This window comes from Pipistrellus hanaki (genome assembly GCF_964339955.1).
Source record: "Pipistrellus hanaki genome assembly, chromosome: 4".
Classification (NCBI taxonomy): Eukaryota; Metazoa; Chordata; class Mammalia; order Chiroptera; family Vespertilionidae; genus Pipistrellus; species Pipistrellus hanaki.
The window spans coordinates 3,577,834-3,583,833 of NC_140506.1; positions in this window are offsets into that span (position 1 = coordinate 3,577,834).

Consider the following 6,000-nt stretch of genomic DNA (forward strand, 5'->3'; position numbering starts at 1 on the left):
GGCCTTTGCACCTGCCCTCTGAGAGAGGACAAAGGCCCAGACTCTGTCCTGGACCAGCCAGGGGGTCAACGCGCAGGAAGTTCGAGCGCTCCGGTGTACGAAGTCATCTGGTATGACACAGATTCTGGTGGGAAGAGAAAAGAACATGTCAGCCTAAGGCAACTGCATTAAAAAAAATGGAAAATGGGTCGTATTCCAAGCACCCATTGATAGAGTCAGCATTCGGGAACTGGGCCAGGATGTGTAGGCCTGAACGCTGGAATGTGCATTGACTGAACATTCCTGACTTCCAGCGTCACGGCCAACAACAGAAATCACATTGTGGCCTCAGGGCCTCCGTGCGGGACCCCTGCGTGCCCTCTGATCAAACACCGTGAAGGAATGTATTTCTGGAGAAAGCCGCGGAGATGGCAACTTTGGGTTTATAGTTTCAATTAAACAAATGATTTGAGTAAAGATAAAAACTCACACAACTCTTATCTAGCCCGTTCATTGAGCCCCATATTTGTTATGCTTCCAGTGATGAGTTGTAGGGAATACAATTTGAAATGTTGAAGTGACTCCTTTTCTTGAGGAGTGAGGGGCAAATAGGAAACTCATGGGGCAGTTTGAGAACAAAGCAAGAGACAATCACCTGGGGACAGAGGCAGTCAACAGCAGAAATCCCGGGGACAGGAAGCAGGTAGAAAGGTATTATTCAGAGATGAAATCCTTGAAATGGTCCTTGACATTGGGGTGGGGGTTGGGAGGTGTCTAATCGAATGTGGACGAAGGTGATTTTTCTCTAAAAGAAAATGTATCTGAAAATGATTTGTCCCGAGAAGAGTTTGAGAAATGGCCAAGTGGGAAGGAACCAGAGGCCCAGAGCCGTCGTCCGGGTGGAGCGGAGCTGCTCGCAGGCCCGGAAAGCCCCACGAGGAGAAGACTGCGAGCTCAGCGGAAAGCTGGGAGGAAGTGGTGTGGGCAGAGTGCCACGGCCCATGCCGTAGCCGCTGGATCGTGGCTTCTGCCTGTGCTTGAAGGAGGCATTGTCAATAGAAGTATGAGTCTAAGATGAGGAAGAAGAAAAAATGAGGGTGAGAGATGAACAACATATAAGAAGACTGAGTAGATATAAATCATAAGATAAATTAACCCCTGGACTATTCTCAAGTACACCAAAAAGTGCAAAATGGAATGAATTATCTCTGCCACTTTTCTTCCGAACCTGATCACATTCCTAAATTGCTCTACAGCAGCGGTTCTCAATCTGTGGATCGCCACCCCACAGGTTGAGAACCGCTAGCAGGGTTGCCTAAAATCATCAGAAAACACAGATATTTACATTATGATTCATTAACAGTAGCAAAACTACAGTTATGAAGTAGCAACAAAAATAATTTTATGATTGGGGTCACCACCACATGAGGAGCTGTGTTAGAGGGTTGAGGCATTGGGAAGGTTGAGAACCACTGGTCTAGACCAGTGGTTCCCAACCTTCTCTCATGAGAATCACCTGGTGGAGTTGTTAAAACACAGATTCCTGAATCCCAACTAAGAAGTGCTAAACTAGAATTTTTGAGAACATATAGGTAAAATTGCATACCTAACTTAGTGCTCTGTATATAACATCTGTGTTAGAGCACTAGTTAAGTATAAAATTTTACCTATATGTTCCCAAAAATTCTAGTTTAGCACTTCTTAGTTGGGATTCAGGAATCTGTGTTTTAACAACTCCACCAGGTGATTCTCATCATGAGAGAAGGTTGGGAAACACTGGTCTAGACTATGGCCACCTGGGCTTGCCTTTTATAACCAACTAGTTCTTTTAAGTTATTTGTCAGAGCAAGGCAGCAGTTCTCTCCTGAAGGGGAATTCTGCCATCCCGTTAGGCCAATGACTCACACTACAGCTAGCTTTAAAATATATATATTTGATTTCAGAGAGGATAGGAGATGGAGAGAGACAGATAGAAATATCAATGATGAGAGGAAATAATTGATTGGCTACTTCCTGCATGCCTCACACCGGAGTTTGAGCCCGCAACCCGGGCATGTGCCCTGACTGAGAATCAAACTGTGACCTCTTGGTTCATAAGTCAATGCTCAACCACTGAGTGATACCAACTGGGCTACAGTTAGCTTTTGAAACATGCTTTGATTGTGTATTATTGAAGCTAACTCAGACCTTTTTTTTTTCTTCTTCAGCTGGTTAATATTATCCAGAAAAGTAATCTCCCAGGCAGAGAGGAAACCAGAGGTGTTAAGAAGAAATAATCCATTAGAATATATAAAGAAACCATTAGAAACTCCGTGTTCATTTTCCCAGTTCTATTCTATATGTATGTTTACAAATGTTAGTCTGTGTGCACTATATTATATTCATAGGTCAGGTGGCTAAAAATATTTGCTGACCAAAGTGTGAGACCAAAAGTTTAAAGATCATTGTCCCAGAGGGCAGAACCCCAGTGCTCTTAACAAACAGTGTCCAGTATGTTAAAGGATAACTTTCAAAAAAGTTAAATCTATAAATACATGGGCAAAAGTAGGTTTACAATTGTGATACAACTAAATAATACAATCATTAATGAATAATAATACAAGAATAAACTGTTTCGCATGCTCACACCTGTAAGTCTATTTTGGCCAACCCTCCATGTATATGTAAAATCATGACTTTCACATAGATATGAAATGATTGCATGTTAAAGGTTTTATTTAGCTCGTTATTAATGAGAGAAAAGAACTGAAGATTCCAGAGAAAATTTATAAATCAGGAATACTGACAGAAATGTGCAAATTCAGACAAGGCTGGCTTCTTCTAAAGCGTGGGCAGGAAGTCCACTGAAAGTCCCCAGATAGAAAATTTACCTCTGTAGAGTGGAGAATTATTTTGTGTCGCTGTGTGTGTCCATGCTGTTCCAGTGCCTTGTTAAACAGCTCAAGTGACAGCCTCCAATGCAGGTAAATCAAAGTCAGGTCACCTGGGGCGGGTGTGCTGGACCAGGTCGCCCCGAGGCCCAATTCAGCGAGCCACCTGCTGCTGTAAATAATGTTTATTGGAACACGGCCCCGCCCGTTTGTTTAGACTTGCATATGGCTGCTCGCCAGCCATGAGGGCGTTCTTAAAGAGCAGCAGGAGATTCTGTGTGGCCAGCAGAGATGGAAATAATTATGATCTGGCTCTTTATAGCAGAAGCTTGCCAGCCCCTGCTCGAGAAAACAATGCATAGCTTTTGAATGAAGCACAATGTTTCTTCCACACATTCTCCATCCCACCTGTCCCACCTGTCACTGCCGTCAGCCTGTGCTCTGGCCACACCAAATGTTCCCCGGGGATGCACATGTGAATCTCAATATGAGAATCATGAGCCCCTGGGAAGGTCCCTCTGGTGGGCCTCCCACTGACTCTTCATATTCTAGAATGGGGCCTTCGGAAATCTACGCGGTGACTGTAAATGGATAACTGTCAGGGCCTGTATGGGCTGAATTGTGTCCCCCAAGATTCATATGTTGAAGTCCCAAGCTCCCAGTGCCTCAGAATGTGACTATATTTAGAGATAAGTCCTTACAAAGAGGTAGTTAAGAAAAAAATAAATAAATAAAAATAAAAAAAAGGACTTCAGGGTGGGGCCCTAATCCAACTTGATTGGTGTCTCTATAAGAAGAGGGATTGGCCCCAGGGACACACACACACACGGAGAAAAGGCCACATGAGGTCTCAGCGAGCAGGCCTCCATCTGAAAGCCAAGGAAACATGTCTTAGAATAAACTAACCCTGCCAGTACCTTCCTCTTGGGCTTCCAGCCTCCGGAACTATCAGGGCATACAGTTCTGTCCCTGAGGCACTCCGTTTGTGGTACCTGAGTTAACTGATACAGGGCCCTTCATATTAACCCCTGACTGAAAACTGCAGCAGGACTCAGAAGGCAGCCTGGAAGCACCCCGCAGAGGTCACGCTATTCCTTTCGGGCAGAATGACAGCCACTGAAACAGCGAGCAGCATGGACTGATCCAGGTAAAGTCAGCCTATGTTGGGTGACTAATGTTAGGGGATTTCCCCAGATACTCAACCATTTCTTCATTACGGTTTTAAACCGAAGTGAATTGGGGATTTGAGGGGTGGGGATGACACAGGAAGTGTTCCTGGACCCCCGAGAAGCAGCTGGTGGTCAGCCGGGGCATCTGATCTGGTTCAAACAAAACAAACACAGCTCTGCAATTACGTGGAAGCGTCCTGGCTCCTCCAGAGAAAAGAGAGCGCTTTGTTCGTTGCCGTGTTTTGTTTTGTTTCGTTTCATTTGTTTGTTTTACACATTTGTGAAGTTTTGGAAATTTTGTTCCAAAAAGAAAATAACACTAAATTTTAGCTCTCACTTCCAGAGGGAGAAAATCAGCCTACTCTCAGATGGAACCTACACCCATGTGGTCACAATTAAATGCCTCAAAAGAACGCACATCCTCGGAGCCCCGTCTGACACACTGCAGCCTGGCCGGGTCCACCGCGGCCGCTGCCCTTGCTAGAAGGCCTCTGTGGACAGCGGGGAGAAAATGCTGCTTCCACATCAGGAGGAAAGTAAAAACCGTTTCTTTCTTGGAGTCCCATAGCTAGGTCCCGGCGCTCACAGGCTGTAAACAGAATGAACTTGAAGTTATAATCTGAGGAATTTCGTATGGTTTCCAAACATCCCAGGGGCCTGGAGGATGCTGCTGGCGCCAGATGTGGAGCCCCAGAAAGACAGATGCTCCAGGAAGGAGCGAGGGAGGAAGCTCGCTCTCTTGAGGGGGGAGAGGGAGGTTCTGTTGTTGAGGTTGCATGTCGTAGAGCCGTGGTCGGCAAACTCATTCCTCCACAGAGCCAAATATCAACAGTACAACGACTGACATTTCTTTTGAGAGCCACATTTTAAAAAATGTATATTTTATTGATTTTTCACAGAGAGGAAGGGAGAGAGATAGAGAACTAGAAATGTCGATGAGAGAGAAACATCGACCAGCTGCCTCTTGCACACCCCCTACCGGGGATGTGCCCGCAACCAACGTACATGCCCCTGACTGGAATCGAACCTGGGACCTTCCAGTCCACAGGCCGACGCTCTACCACTGAGCCAAACCGGTTTCGGCAGAGAGCCACATTTTTTAAACTTAAACTATATAGGTAGGTACATTGTTATTAACCTAATTAGGGTACTCCTAAGCTGGCCTTTGCAAAAAACTCATGTGGCTCTAGAGCTGCAGTTTGCTGACCACTGACACAGAGGTCTGCTAGGAGAAGGAGGATTTTGCGAGGCAGGAAGGTGAGAGAAGGTCCTAATGGGCAGGATGCAGCCTGTGCTGTTGCTGGCAGATAGCCGGGCTCCTAGGCCAGGGAAGACGATGCAGAGTCCCCCGTATGAGGGAACCATCCAGCTCCTATGTGTGGGCCCAGAACATGGCCACAGCGCAGAGAACGCACTGGAGAGAGCGTCCCTGGGAGCGAGGAAGCGGGGCATACAGTTAATGCGGTCCAGGCCTCGAAGTCTGGCAGGGACCAAAGGGAGAGAATGGAGAATGGCATGGCCCATGCCTTCTAGAGTGTTCCCTAACACAGACTAATTCTGCTAATATGACGTGGAATAACAGCTTTTGATCTGTGAACTCTAAAAATTACAACAACAACGAAGTGCACTGAGATCACTTGGTTGTTCCTAGAATCTGCGAAAAGCGAACAGAAATGAAGGGCAGGCAGATGTCAGAGCGGGAACCAGCACTTTCCCGTGGAAGCCGGTCCCTCCGGCCACGGCCGAGCTTGTGCCTCGCTAAGACTCAGCGTCCGCCCGCCCCGAGGCTCACCGTCTTCCCTTTGGAGTCCAGTCTTGGCTGAGAATGTTTGCCACGCCGTCATCCATCGTCAGTGCCTGGTTCATACATCATCAATCCAATCAACTCTCTGAAAGGCAGAGCATGAACATCATAGAAGATTGAAACTGCTTTCCTAGGGAACAGGGAATCTTAGAACACGAAGGGAGCTGGGAGACCCTTT